At 38.5% G+C, this 15938-nt stretch overlaps 1 protein-coding gene across 14 annotated transcripts in view; it reads left to right on the top strand.

Moving 5' to 3' along the window:
• Window positions 1–828: 828 nt before the first annotated feature.
• Window positions 829–15938, top strand: part of MEF2C (myocyte enhancer factor 2C) — a 128384-nt gene continuing 113274 nt past the window's right edge. Inside the window, exon 1 of one of the 14 annotated variants that reach the window (XM_027811339.2) lies at window positions 829–1750. The gene's annotated coding sequence lies outside the window, so the exon portion shown is untranslated. The remainder of the gene's footprint in view (window positions 1751–15938) is intronic. The other 13 variants (XM_055699469.1, XM_027811336.2, XM_027811343.2 and 10 more) reach the window with 13 other exon arrangements.

Raw genomic sequence — 15938 nt, forward strand, 5'->3', positions numbered from 1 at the left:
CTTAATCTATCATAAAAATAATAGTCTGTGCCTTTATAAACTCTGCTGCTCCGAAAGGACCGTACAAGTTGGCTCTCTACATAGAAATTTAAAGAAGTATCTGCAAAGTCTAGTTGCACTCACAGATTATTGCATGTGCTTAATTTGGATTTGAGCTCCCATACAGTACAGCCTTTTCAGTCCGGTTTTAAAACCAAACGAACCTATTAAAAAAAAAAAAAAAAAAAAAAAAAAAAGGCCCGTCCTTTCGCACCGAGCGCTGGTAATGCTGCATTTCTGCGGGTGAGTCTGACAAGAGACCGTCTCCGGCAGCCGGCCGCGGCCGGGACCCGTGCGAGGGGGCGGCGGGAGTGGCGCTGCCCAGCGCTCCCCGCGGGGACGGGGACGGGGACGGTGCCCCTTACGCGGCGCGGGGCGCTGCGGGCCGCCCGGGGGCAGCGGCTGCGCAGCCCGCCGAGCTGTGCAAGTTGGGCTGCCCCGCTGGCGGGGGGGGGCGCGGAGACGGAGCCCGCAGAGGTGCGGGGAGCCGGCGGGAGGGCTCCGGGGTGCGGGGCTGCGAGAGTCGGGGGGCGGCGGCCCCGCTCCGCTCCGCGGGATGCGGGGACGAGCGGCGCCGGCGGCGGGTCCGCTGCCCCCGCTGGGCGCCCCCCGCTCCCGGCGGCGCGGAGCGGGGCCGCTGCGGGGCCCCCGCCGCTCCCCCGGCCGGGCGGCTGCGGGGCAGCGGGCGGCCCTGCCCGGCCCTGCCCTGCCCCGGGGCTCGGCGGCGCTGCCCCGGGCCGTGCCCCCCCCAGCCTCCGCCGCGGGTCCCGCCGCCCTGCCGCCGCCCTGCCGGGACTGGCGCGGGGGAGCGCGCACCGCCTCGCCGCGCCGCGCCGCGCCGTCCCCGCGCGGTGGGATAAAGGATTGTCATTAGGTTTGCGTGTGGCATATGCCATTACCCCCACCGTACAACTAAAATTAGCAAAATGTCAGGAATGGAAAGATTGATTCACCCAAGATGCAATTATCATTTAAAAAGTGCTTGATTGAGGTGCTGATGTTCAGTGATTTATTCTGCATACCATATACATAATTAAAGTAGTGTAGTGGAGTAATTTATCAATCTAGTTTAGACTAGAGGGGCAAGGAAGGGAGCTGCTGCCGCTGCTGCTGCTCTATGTTTGTTTTATTAAAACGCTTTCGGGATCTGATCCCGCCCCCTTTTTGCAGGAGTGAAACTGATTATTTCTCCAGCTCGGGAGGAGAGAGTCATTCGTTTGGGATTGTGGGAGAGAGGGAGAGAGACGGAGAAGGAGAAGAAAAGGGAGGAAGAGGGAGCTAAGCAGAAAAGGACACCTCATCAGGCGTCTAGTTTGAATCCCTTCCTCGCCTCCCCCTTCCCTCCGCGATGTTACAAAGGCTGTGAGCTGCTCGCCTTTTCCCATTCGCCTGCTGTCACTTCCTTCCTGGACGCTTTCGGGACGAGTCCGGTTACTTTTAATCCGACCAGCAGCTCAGCCACTTTCTCCTCCTCCACGCTGAACACACACATACACACGCGCGTACACACATACACACACACACAGACCAGACAGCTTCTGGCTGCTTATTGGATTGACTTTGAAGGCTGTGTGTGTGATTCAAGGAGGCTGCATGAACCAGGTGGTGAATATTTAAGGCTGGAAGAAGTAAAGGGATTTTTTCTTTTTCCTGTGAAAGGAAAATATCTCAAGGACTAGTGTGATCATCCAAACAGCTAAATGTTTATAATGTAAGTACATGTGCAATTCAGCATCGGAATGAAATAGAGTGGGCATGGTACAGAAGCCCAATGTATTTTTCCTATTGCATTTGAAGAATTACTGTATGTAGGCTGGGATTGAGATCGCCTGCAGACTTTCTAAGTGTATGAGTGTGCCATTGCTTAAAAGTAACTTTTTAGACAAGCAACACAGTTAAATCACTGTCTACTAAATTATTGCTGACTTGTCTCTATCAGTGTCATAAGTGTTTAAACTTTGATGAAGTTAGTTTACATAATTTGTGTGCTTGCTATTGTGAAGTGTTTGAAGCTTATTTGATTTGAATAGTTCACCAAATGCTGTGACCTTGTAGTGCTTGCACCTTGATTTATCAGACTGAGGAAACAATCCAGTTTGAGTGAAATGCTCTTAAACTTCACTGTATTAGAGGCTCTTCAGCCCCTGGGTTCAGGTAATGCATGCTTGCAAGTGTTTAACTTTGTGCATCTCTCATTTAAATACTTACATTTGAGGTGGAAAGACCCCTTGCATTGATGTGGGAATATAAGTCATGGGCTGCCAGCCTCTTTTGGAATAGTATGCTTTTGTCTTTATGTAGTACTTAAAGTACTCTTTACATTTTTTTAACACAAGGGAGTAGAGCTAATCAGCCTTACAAAACTGGCTGGTTTAGTTGTAGTACATACAGTTACTTACAGGCTAAGATAAAGTTTAATGTAAATGAGAGACTTCTAAGACTATTGGTGCATTATGTAACTATAATACTTAGCATTTGCCATAAAACTTAACGGTGACCTTCTGTCAGCCTTAAAAACAAAATAAGTATCGATATAAGCCAATAATTTCTTTTCACTCTCTCTCTTTCTCTCTCTTAAAAAAAAAAAAAAGGCAGCACAACGCAAAACAAAACTTAATGAATCACTGTGGAAACCCTAAGCATTGTTTTTTTTAGAAGAGTTCCGTTTTCTTCATTGTATGCAATAATTAGTATCAGCAAATACCTGTATCCTGAAATTAGGTACTCTAATGCACAACTTAAAACTAAAGGTTTAAGGGAATTAGGCAGAGAAAGGCCCTATGCCAGTATTTTACTGGTGAACAGAAAATAATTGTCTTGACACAAAATGCATTTTGCTAGCACATATCTGATTATAAGCTTAATGGCAAATGTCCTAGTTTCGTATCTTTACTTTAAAGCAACTACAAGATGGATGATAAACCATGATAGATTTCTTTTATTGGCACTTTCCCGGGTATTGTGGTTGAAGAGTAAAGATGTTTATATGGAGTATAATAACTCTAATCCCTAGAGGCTTGGCAGGGCATGGAAATATAACCACCTGTGAACCAGTTCTAACCTCTGTATTGCATACATACTGATTTCCAGTTCAAAGGCTCAGGCAAATGGCCACTTTGGGGATTTGTTGTTTTGTGAGCTGGTTTTGTTACATGATTTTAGGTATCTAACATGAACTTAGAAAACCCACAAGGCTTTCTTACTTTCTCACTTTTCTTAAAATACCTGTTATATCATTCTTTCTATAGTAATGAATACATAATTCATATTGAGTCTAACATTGAAGTCTCTGCTCACACCTAAGTCCTTTTGGAAGTCATGGAAAAATTCTTTGAAGAAGAACTTAAGACAATGACCCTTAATTCAGGCTGTCTGTGTTTCTTGGTAGCACACATCCTTTTATTTTAAAAACCTGCTGTTCATATACATTTTTACTAATATGTCCTACATGGCTGGTATGAGAAGATAGTTCTGGAACCTGAACATGAAAGCCTTCTTTCATGCAAATAGTACTTACACAACTAGTCCCACTGATAATGCTGAGACTATTTGTGTGAAAATGAACAGTCACAAGAGTAACGATTTACAGGATCCGGCCCCAAGGAGACCTAAATCCCTTGCCTGTCCCGTGGCTCTCTTAGGAGAGATGTAAGGAACGTTACTTTTGATGTCCTATAAATGAATGCAGAAATCAGGTATGTCTGTATCCTCTTAAGATTACTTGACCAAGAAAAAAGGAAACTTAGGTTTAAGAACCTTATGGAAATTGGTACTAAATGATGAATAGTGTGTGAGATTAAGTCTTGTAGAGTTATGTTCCTGAGCTGCTAGTTTTGGAGTGTCATAAGAAAATTCATATAAATACTTCCTTACTGTGAATTTTCTTTAATACGGGATCAGAAAAATTATTTTTTTTTTAATGAATGCTCCTAATTTGTGTACCTGCAACATGTATCTTCAGAAACAGAGAGATGCTCTCTTAAAAGGTTCTGTATTTTAAAGATCTAAAATATTATAGACAAAGAGAAATTAAGCTTTCTGAAGCTTTTTCCAAAAGTTTACCTCTGAAAGATTTTGATAGCAGTCTATTTAGTAGATAAATACAACTACGTAGAAACTTAGGAACCGGGCAGGAGTTGTGAATAGAATACTTTTGCCAACTTCATTTATTTTGATTTTACTTTCCTCCGTAACAGGTTAATTTATTGTTCACCAGAGTAGTTCAGTTCATCTTCAGAGGCAGTTAAGGATATTTCTACCTCTCATTGAGCAAGAAGTCATTAACTGCTGTTAGGTGCTTGAAAGAATAAGCATTTGGATTTTGTTACATAGACTACATTCTTACCTGTTGGACATAATTATTCTAAATTACGTGATAATTTATCCAGAAATCAAGTAAGGTGTAGTGATACTATTTGGAAAACACTGATTATGAAGATGAACATAAATTAGGTGCTATGTAATTTCAAGAAGTTTATAGTTTCTGCTTCAGCCTTTTGAAGAATAACCAAAACAGTTATATCTGTGATGTGTGTTAAGATTTTAAAATTTTGCTATGTGATACCAGCAGAGAGATTTTTGCTACATTCTATTTAGGCTTTATAGCAACTTAGGTATAAAATTAAAAAAATTATGTATGTAATTCTGAACAGCTAGAAAATGTCAGGTTTAAGAGTACAGTTAGTGTTCTGCTGTTTGAAAAGGATGAAAATGCAATTTTGCATCTTACTTCAGAAACAAAATGGGTTTAGAAGAACTCTGGTCAGCAAACACAAATGATGGTACAACTAAAAAAAATATTTTTTTTTTCTATTTTTAAAAGGAATTCTTCAGGTCTTCTGACCACCTTTAAGGTAATTTTCTCAGAACTGATGGTCAATGTTGCATGTGGGCAGGTGATTAAAACCTAGTGTCTTCAGTCCTCCACTTTAATCTCACTGTCTCATTGACTGCAGTGCAGTAGAGCTTGTCTATTCACTAAGATCTGTCATCCTTAGGAAATCAGACCAGCTTATAGAGGCGATTCACAAAACCAACAGTGACAACAAAGTCTTATGTGCCTACAAAAGAAGGATTAGGCAGTTCACATGTCATTTTGATTGGGCAGAGATAAAAGCTGATTGCTGCAGCATGGCAAGGCACACTTCAATTTCAATTGATTATTTTATAAGACAACTATAATTCTGCTGCTTAGTCATTGTTAAATGCAATTTGAAGGAAGGGAGACTCAAGTTTTGACATTACTGGTTTCATATGACTTTGTAGTAAAAGGCAGAGCCACTTGTAGCATTGCTATACAAATTTTAAAAATGTTGTGTAATTCTCTGCTTTTGGGAAATATATTTAAAATGTAGTAGATAGTTGCCGTGGGACTTGTAAAAAACATTTCTGCCTAGATGATGCCCTGTAATAGCAATTAAAAGTTCTTGAAAGTGTCTAGGAACATACTAAATTTACTGCACTTACCCTATTAAGAGCTTACATACAGAGGAGAGTGCGTAAAGCATGTCAGGGCTTTGCAGATTTATCAAAAAGCATAATACAGAGGAACAAGTAAGTCATCTTAGTTTACCTCTATTCTGTTATTTTTTTAAATGTAATATGATGTAAAAGTATACTTCGTGTGGTGCATGTAAACATTAATAGTCTGGTTTGAAAGCAGTTAGGAAATTAAAGGTTGTCCCTGTACTATCAAATACGCCATTTATCAGTGAGACTAGAGAGTTTTAACTATTTGCATAATTTAGTTATAACGTACAGCCTTTAACATTTGGAAGTATGAAACTTGCAAGCTGATAACTTCTATGCTAATTTCTTACCATTTTTCAAAAGAAGACTTTTTTTTACCCAACTGATGCCTCCTAGTGTTTCACATAATAAAACACTAATGAGTCAACCATAAATGTAAACATTGTTTTTTTCATTGTCTTCATCTTATGTGATACATAAATTTAATATTTATGTATTTAATTTTGCATGTGTTATTAAATCAGACAGGAAACTCCTGTAAATTCAGATGTTTCATCTTAATGGACCCTGAAAGCACATTTTGCTTTTCTTTCATTCTAGCTTTGCCTAGCTGTATTTTGAAAAGTTCATGTTGTACATAAAATACATTTTCTTTTTCTCCTTTTGTTTCACGCGCATTACAGTAACTTCTCAACAATGTATTATGAGGCTCAAATGGGAATTTCAAAAATTTTAGTAGGATAATATTTTGAAAAGTAAGTGCTTGGAATTAGGCAATAAATGCAGTTATAGAAATGCCTGAAATATCCTGAAGTACCTCACAGCCAAGTAAGATGAAAAAGACTAGTCTGAGACATGCTCGCTTGCTACAGTCCTTAAAGAATAGTTACATTATCACATTTTGTGATTGTTCCTGGTTATTTTACTGCTGTATAAGCAGCAAAACTGTATTAGGACAGTCATAAAATGTGCAAAATGTGCACCTCACTCATACGATTATAGATGTGGATGATCAGTACTACTGAAAATTAATTCATGTGCATAAAATACTGAAATGGAGCTTGGAGTGGTAAAGACTGAAATACAGTGTCCTTTTCCAACAAGTTCAGTCTGGCCATGTAACTCCATGAATACCTGAAAAAATATTCAGTTATACTAGATTTATGTCATAAAACAGTGGAGTATTTTATTTTTTTTGATGGGCGGGTGTAATTTTCAAAAAGTTACCTAGCATTGGTGTGACAAAAGAGAACTTACGAGCCCCAGCTGTATATTTGAACTGTCAGGTACGGTCTTACAATGATAAAGAAGCAGCCAAGTCTGAGAACACTCTTGCACATTTTAATGTCACACAGTTTTATGTAAAGTATGAGATCAATTTAATGATGACATTGGAAATATAGCCTGTTATTCTAAGGCTTTCAAGAAAAGCCGTGGAATTCCTAGATACTTGTTCTACTGAGGTGGTTTTAAAGAGAAATAAAATTCTTTTGCAATTTGTGTCTTCTCAATGCTCATATGGTAAATTTAGGTGCCTGCTTACAGATAAAATAATTGTTTTCCACTGAATGCAGAGAGTTAGATCTCTGAGTGCAGATCTTAGTCATGGGAGTTAGTGTTTGGTTTTAGAATATATAAAAAATGCGGATTTTAGGATTGTATTCTGCATCAACCCTCTTAGTATCACATTTTTATCCCATTAGTTTTCAATGGCAAAGAGAACCTTTCAGAGATCTGCTATTTATTTAAGCCACTAAACATCAGATAGGATTCTAGCTTTTAAACTTCCTTGCATCTTGAAAGTATTTCAAAGTATGCAAATGGCACCCATTATTCAACCAGGAAAACTAACATGGAGAACTCACAGAGTTTTCTCATATAGTTACATTGCTTCTTCCCTTGCAAAGAGAAAGTAAATTTGCAAAAGGAATAGAGGGAAGCATAGAGAAGAAGAATCTTTAAGGCAGTTCAAGTGTAGGACTATTACTGTGAAATATACCTAAACAGAAGTCCACTACGCATTCACCACCACCTTTTTTTTTTTTTTTTTTTTTGTTTGTTTGTTTGTTTGTTAACATCTAAATACATTTAAAATGCAGAAATATGTGCTAGGAAATTCTTAGAACCAGGTCTGGATAATCAATCTGAGAATTGCTTATTTTAATATTGTGTGGAATAGACTCCTATGCAAGTTGGATTCAACTATCACACCAGTGAGGTCCGTAGCCCGGGCACCTTTAGTAATTCCCTGTACAGGTGACTTAGCAGTCACCTGCTTCAGCAGTGTAGCTCTGCCTTCTGCCATCTCACCCGACACTGGGGGGCTGCAAGAGTTCAAGCAAAGAGAGCTTCAGAAATCCTGGCCAGTACAACAGGTCCTGGAAAGTCAGTATTTGCTGCCTTCATTTAAGTTAACCATAAGGCAGCGGGCAGATTAGGGACAGAATGGAACAGATGGCATAAAGCTCCTCTGCCTCCTTTTCCCAGGTTATAGAGAACCGCTGCTACAAAACTTAGAATCCAGCCTAACAGGTCTTCTCTGACTCTCATTTCTTAAACTGTATAATTGCTTAAGTGAAGTTTATCATGAAAATTATTATTAACCAAATGCCAGTGCAAGAATTCACCTTAGACATTACCGTCTTTTATATTTCATCCTATAATCACAAAATGTACAGTTAAGTAAACTGAATTAGAAATAACATTATTTACGTTTGCTTTTATAGATCCAGGATGCATGCCATTTGTGGAACCCATGCTCAGTTAAATTTCACTATTTACTTTTAAGTAGTCAATCAATAGCCGTTAGCAAAGTATGTACAAAGGACAAGGAAGGAGGATTGTGAAATTGTTTATAAAACACAACTGCAAAAGTAAATATAATGCAGAACATTGTCCACGTGAAACATTACTTTTAGTAACAGAAATAACAAGTAACATAGTAGCATGTGCTATTTATTTGATTTCTAATAAATTCTTCCCCCTACTGACAAATGTATTGTGATACTACATTATATTTGAAATAGTGGCGCGTAATAGTATTCCAAATAATTTAGTTATTGTCAGATCATTACAAAAAATAACACATTCCAGACTATGTGCACCAGCACAAGAAGCTAGACTACAGCACTTCTCATGTAAAAATTCCATGTGGACTTCTCAGTGGAGACTGTTTTAAATCATTTCATTGGAGCTGGGTGGAAAAGTGGTCCCCAGAGAGAGGGGAGTGCACTGCAGAGAAATAACAGGATGCGGGGGTTCTGTGACCATCCCATAGCGCTGGCCCACGCCTCCCCTCCAGCCTGGCATTTTAGCTCCAGACACGTGCTGCCAGGAGCTCCCCTCCGATTGCCATGAACCTTGGGAATGCCTGGGCAGTTTGCAGAAAAAGTTAGCAGCGTTTGAGGATATTGTGTGAAACCAGCAGGAGACAGTATGTCCTCCACACTTAGCTTTAGGCCTGCTTTATCTCTGTCCATCTGTGTCCTGAACGTTGCTTCTGCCTGTACTGAGTCTGAGGAGTGGGAGAAATGGCAAAAAAAGGAGGAAGGCTTTTAGGAAGGTTATGAAGAACGTGGCTACGGACTGTTAAGATGGTATGCAAATGGAGGAGAGCAGACAATACGTGGCAGTCAAACTTGAAACCTTGATCTTGCAGAGGTTTTTTCAAACAAATTTCCTGTCAAAGTGTACAGAATTTGTCTTACTATGAGTAATCCTTAATTGTTGCAGACATAGGGCAACAGTCTTAAGAAACTAATAATAATGATTGTTTAAATGTATTCTGTACCTATAAGGAACTGAACTTTGAAGCAGTATTTATAACATTAAACTTACAATATAAGTATTTATCTATATAAGAACACATTTCACCCACAGAATCCTGGAGAAACGGCCAGTTTTTCCCTTATCTTGCTTATGTGTATAAGATGCAGAGAAGGGATTGATATAACAGCAGAATGTGAAAAAATCCAGCTTATTGCCCCACTGCAATATATGAAATAAGTGTGAAACTGCACACTTACCAAACTTGTACATGACACGTTTTTTATGTCAGAATACTGAGCCAGGGAATGCATCGCTGCAGTGGCATACAAAATGTACAGCTTTATCCAAAACACACATACATAAATTTTAGAGATCAGAAATATGACCATAAATGTTAGTAAGAGCCTATGGACTGCTACGCTCATTTAAAACTAAATAGGATGAAGCAAAATTTCCTTAATGTTCTTGGGAGCACACATTAAAAAAAATATAACCCAGGCTCGTTGAATTACTAGCACTCTTATTTATGTGGTGTGTTGTTAGTAATTGGAAATAATTTAGATTACATTTAAAAATTTATATTAATTGGAAAATACTATTCAGTTTTTTTCTTAAACGGAAACATGATGGAATGATTGGCAAGCTACCTAATTAAAGCAGAACTGCCCGTAATTACATGTACAGGAATGAAGAATGCCTACCTATATCCCTGGTAGGTAGAAATCTGCATAACTTCCCTGGGATAACAATAGGATCTGGCATTTTTGGTTTGTTGTTGATGCTGCAATAAAAAAGATTATGCACAGGACAGAAACAGAAGGATGTTCTTCTACATTTCCTATAATATTCTTGGCATACAAGCTGTAAATTGGACTAATATTGTGATTTTTCCAACACTCGATATTGACAAAGCAAAACGAGACTCTATCCTCAGGACAGGTTCCAGTACTTAAACCCCCATCCAGAATATTACATTTAGTTCAGTTATGCTTCCAGTGGATATTGTCAGAAGCTTAGTATTACGTTCTGTGGTGATCAGCAGAATAGTCATCCTGAAGCCATCCTTAATGAGTGCTGTCTTTTCTGGGAAAAAAATGTATCAGGGATAAGATACGATGGTGATAGGCATAATGCAAATCCTTATGACAGATACAAAGAAAGCAATAGATGTATTTTTGCATGGCATTTTAATGCTATTAGGATTATTTTTCCCCCGGCTTCTAATCCTGTAGAAAAATACTTAATTGAGAGCACCAGGATTTCTCAATGGAGGCAGAATGTGTTCTTTATTTAACTTTTTTTTTTTTTTTTTTTTGTCACTTAATAACAATATGAAGCAACATCTGATGTAGCAAAGAGGCACGACACGAAAGATATTCTGGTCTGTTTTGAAGAGCAGTACTTGTCACGTATGTGGACGAGTGGTGATTTTCTGGTGCAGCTTTCTGTTACAAGTCGCTAAATGTCATCTGTAAAGCAGTAGCACTATGTTCTACCACATTTTTCTGTATAAGATTAAAGGCAAACCTCTCATGAGACCATCGCTACTGCTTTGACTACCCCAAACAGGACATGGAATAGCACTTCTACAGATTTCTGATAAAAAGTAGTTTTGGGGATGGTCAAGAAGAAAGTATTGTTCCCTCTTTTCGCTCTACTGTTTTCCAGATGTGATTGGAAAGAGGAAGCTGTTCCACTAATGGATCGGAAGATTGCTCTGTGAATTAAACATCATCCTGAAAATACAGCTTCCATGTTTGATTAATATAAGTTCAAAATACAATGTAGATATATCGAAAAGGCCTCTTTAAAATCACAAGGAATCCATAGACATATAGTTTTGTAATTCTCCTGCAGATACTTGCAAAAAAAACCAATCATCAGCGTTCTGTTTTCCGATTTTGGTCTAAATGCTGATTTTAAATGCAGAACAGTTAAATACATACCTACTATCGTGTCTGTTGGCAGAGCACATTTGGAATATATCGTGATCTAAGCTCAATATCGAACATTAAAATACAAGCTTTTGGATGAAAAAGTGAATCTACAGCACATTCAGTCCCAAAGTATGCTCCAAATTTTAAACAAGGTTCTTGAATATAATAATCTCTGGCACCACATGCAACCCAGCAGTGACAATTTCCAAGAATACCAGGGAGAAAGATCCTTCAATATGAATTCCAAAACTTAAAAATAAAGGGGGAAATTTAAACTGTATTTTATATGTTTAACATACAATTCACTAACCATTGTCCCTAAAAAGACACATGAACTTTATTTGAGTCAAAAGATGCAAGGTAAAAAAGTTTGTAAATGAAGTGCAGAAGCTGCACTAACAGTATAAGAAAGGGACTCAGAACCCTTAAGTTTAATTTTAAATGCAGCTGCAAACTTGTGTGTGTGTGTGTGTGCAAGTCTGTTATGCAATATCTCAGTTCTCCAAGGGCAAAGCACAGATGAAAATTGGCAGCTTTACTGAGATGCTGTAAAAACTAAAATCTATTCAGCGTGCCAGGATGTATCCACATAATTAGAAAGGACTTAGGGCAACACGAAAAAGGGGAGTTTAAGTTTTACTTTGCTGTGTCCTGTTGTCTGCTGGAATCCACATCCCCAGATTAAGTCTATAAATTCTTTATAAGCACTGGTTTAACTTTTATAGCAGGAATTCAGCGCTTGAGAAACCTGATTTGAAATACTTCCTACCCTTAATTTAGGGCAGTTCACAGAAAAGACAATTCTCTCTCTCTGGAAAGGTCCTTAATCAGTTGGCTGTAGAATATTCTGGGAGAAAGCTACTCTCAGTTTCCAAATGTGGGGCCATCCCATTCTTGTATAGATAATAAAATATTCATCAAGTGAAGGGCTGTAATTGAGTCATGTTTCACTGGAATGCCATAGTTCCTTAGCTATTAAGTTGATCTCTTGCGGTCTTTTACCTCTTACTTAAAAAATACAAGCCTTTCTGTGTTTCTAGTCTGTAATATAGCTTAAAACTAGTTTAAACAACCAATTCTATGCCATCTTCCCTGTTGCATTGCTGAAAAGTTTGATTTAACTTTATAACATACAATGTATAAGAAGAAAGTGTCTTGTTCCATCTTTACAAGTGTATTCATCTGATTTTGTGAAACTAGACCTTTTACAAATACCTCTGTGTCAGCCTTCCATAATTTTTAGTGGCCTTATTCTTTCATTTGAGTTTGTTTCTTGAACTGACACATACCATGCCTAGCAAAGCTCTGAAATCTAGGATAGGAGTTAGAAACATGAAGAGGTGTTTGAATATAAGGACGACAAGCATGCCGTAAACGAGCAACGGATCGATTATATGTTGGCTGAGACAGGAAGTACAGCTCCAGGGTGCGATAAATTGGTCGGGGTACCTAAGAGTGGTCTAATAAACCTTTATGAGAACAAATAGCTCAAAAATAGCCACTGTATGCACGTTCTCAGTCATCTTCAGCAGAGCTTGGGTGGTCCTTTAGGAAAGACCTTGTGGCCTAGCATGCGTGCCTCTTCAGCCGGTTTCTTGTACAGTTAATGTGCCTGTTGAATATGTGGGTGTGAATCCAAACCTGACTTCCTGACCACATTATTATGCTTGAATTAGTGAAGAAGAATAACAACTTTAGTTAAGTTGTGCCGATATTCAGTCCTGACTAGGATTTATCCAAGAGCTTGAAACAGCTTGTAAGTCGTAAAAATGTGCTGCTTTTTTTTTTTTTTTTCTTTCAACTGTACTTGGGAAATTCCGACTTCACAAATACAAAGAGAACTTACATTCACAGATATTGATATGTTTATTTAACAGTATTTCAGATGTAAATGGATATATGAAACTATGTCCTTTGTTCATGTATTCTAGTATAACTCCACTGACTTGATGACCTACTAAAAACTGATTTATATACAGAATTATCACTCATGCTGTTAATTAACACCCACTTCTTTCTCTCAGTTCCACTCTGACTCTTTTTCCAGACTCATTAGAAACAAAGGTACCATTTGAATAGGACATTTCAAAAGAAGATCTGCTTATCTTCTCTCGTGGACCACACTGGAAAGAATATGTAGAAGTCTACCACTTCTTTGATCAAGAACATTATAAGCAGGCTTAAACAGTTTTCAGAGTCCCTATTGGGGGTTAAAGTCTGTACATGTGTGGCTGACATTCACACATCCTGAAATGAGATGGAACATGAAGGTGCATTATATGCTGTTCTAGAGCTTTTCTCAGCCTAGGCGAGTATACGTCAGCTTCTGTCTGCTGGATGTTAATTGTACTATTTAATGATACTATATGAGTTTTGTAAATACCAAATCATTCCATTTTTCTAATGTCATTCTGAAGTACAATGAGAATATTAGATAGACACTGCATATGGAATACATAACAGGTTGAGACTGCTGGCCCATGAGGCTTCCAGATGCTCTAAATAGATCACTTGAGCTGCTCAGACCATTATAGTGATCTTTACTCAGCTGGCAGTGACATCTTATTCCTCATATATAAGGCAAGACAGTAAAACATTACAGCAAAATTCAGAAGAGTTTGTATGGCCTTGTAATAGGAATAGTTTTCTTAACAAAAAAAAAAAAAAAAAAAAAAATTTGGTCTATTTGGTCTATCTTTAAGTGATTAACCAAAAGGGAAACAGTGTACGTTACTTTAAACCTGAAATAAAAGATTTTTTTTTAAAGACTCAGCAGAATTTCTGAATTCATTCCTGAGCAGAAGCATGAAGTTCTGCTGCCATAGAATCATAGAATCGTTAAGGTTGGAAAAGATCTTTAAGGTCATCATGTCCCACCATTAGCCTGGCACTGCCAAGCCCACTACTAAACCATGTCCCTCAGCACCGCGTCTACACGTCTTTAAAATACCTGCATCAGGATCTCCTTTGATATGAGAATACACAGCTACCAATGTTTGTGGTAGCAGTTCCGTACCGAAGACTGTAACTCACTGATTCTTTTTTGGGCAATTTGAGCTCTCAATTCATATATTCAACAGTAAAAATTGAGAGAATACAAACAGCAATAGCAAAGCTGATTCAGTCACCATTTGTGCTAATTTAACTTGTCAGGCTCACAGGTCTTGTAATGCTAGAGTACTAGCAGGTTATTTGTTTAATGTTAATTTTAGGTATAACAGTATTTCTGTCTGAAAGCAGAGCTAAGCACAGGAAGGATATTCTAGCATTTAGGATGGAAGCCTGGATTTGGGCAGTGTGGATTTAACTCTTTCTTGCAGAACCTATTTTAGACGACTGTGATGATCTCGCTTTGTTGGTGCATCAAGCCCCTGTCTGTAGAATGAGGATGGTATTTCCTTGAGGCAAATTGTGTAGGACCCAGACACTGTGGGAATGGTGGCCATATGAGTACCATAGGGAATAAACAAGACAATGTAGACTATAAATATGTAGTTGCTTTTGGAAAGTTACAGTCTAAAGTGAAGCATACAGTCTGCAACAGACTCTTAGATAACTTCGCTTTTGTTAGAGAGCCATTTTAATTAAAGTTTAGAACTTTCTACTTCTTTCTGTCCATTTTTCTTCTACTTCTTTAGTTGTTGTGCCAAGGTATCCATGTGTGTTTCTTCCACTGTCATCTGGCTCATTCCCAGCAGATGCACACAATCTGTTTTGCTGTCACTGACGGGGCTCAGTTTATGGAAAGAATGTGACAGAACATGCTGCTGTAGTCACTTACACAGGATTCTCTTTTCTAAAAAGTAACTGAGAATAAATTCTTTCTTTCTATTTTTTTGATATATTGTTCAGTCATAGAGTTTTATCCAGGCTACTCTGCGTCAGGTTAAAGAAGGTATTTAACATCTTAGCTTTCTTTTTAATTCCTACTTTGTAAAATCCAGATTTGCCAATAATATACATAGGAAATACGTTGACAGACCTCAGTTTCAAGTGGTGGTACTTGTCCTGGCCGTTCTGGAATGGGTGTAATATTCCCAAATCCTTTTTAGAAAATATTATGGTATTTCCTTTAAATTTTCTATTCAAATTTGTAAATATTGCAGATCATCCAAAAATGTGGTGTCTTAAGCATCCTGCATGCATATGAAGCATACAAGCGGATATTGTGTAAGGGGGTATGTGTTCCTTCTGGCTCGAAGTACTCGTCCAGTGAGAGGCTGAGGAGATACAAATAGCAAAATGAAATCTATTTTGGACTTTGTTGCCTATGGAAAAAAAAAAAAATTAAACCTTAACGTTACCACTTACTGTTGTATTGTGGTAACAGCTACAGGTCCTGACAGAGATGAGGGCCTAACACTGTGCATGGTGCTGTGCAGATACACATTGACGGACAGCCTCTGCCTCAATGCATTAATGGTATGAACAAACAGTGTAAACAAAGAAAGCAGAAGGAAAAGAAATGTAGATAGTTTTACTATTAAGAACATCTTGCAGTTCTCCTCAGTGTTCAGTAGGAAGAGTTGGTGCGTTAATGAAACTTTATGGAAGGTGTCTTAACCAGCATAATACAGTTTATGAGGTGATCCCATTACGGCTTAAGCTAGAGGAAAAGTAATCAAGAGGTCAAATTTGGTAAGTGTAACTTTGGGTTACTTCTTTGCTGCTTTCTACCTCTGTCCTGATGAGGACAGGGATGACAATAGCAAATTCCACACCAGG

Source organism: Falco cherrug, chromosome Z (genome assembly GCF_023634085.1).
Source record: "Falco cherrug isolate bFalChe1 chromosome Z, bFalChe1.pri, whole genome shotgun sequence".
Taxonomy (NCBI): domain Eukaryota; kingdom Metazoa; phylum Chordata; class Aves; order Falconiformes; family Falconidae; genus Falco; species Falco cherrug.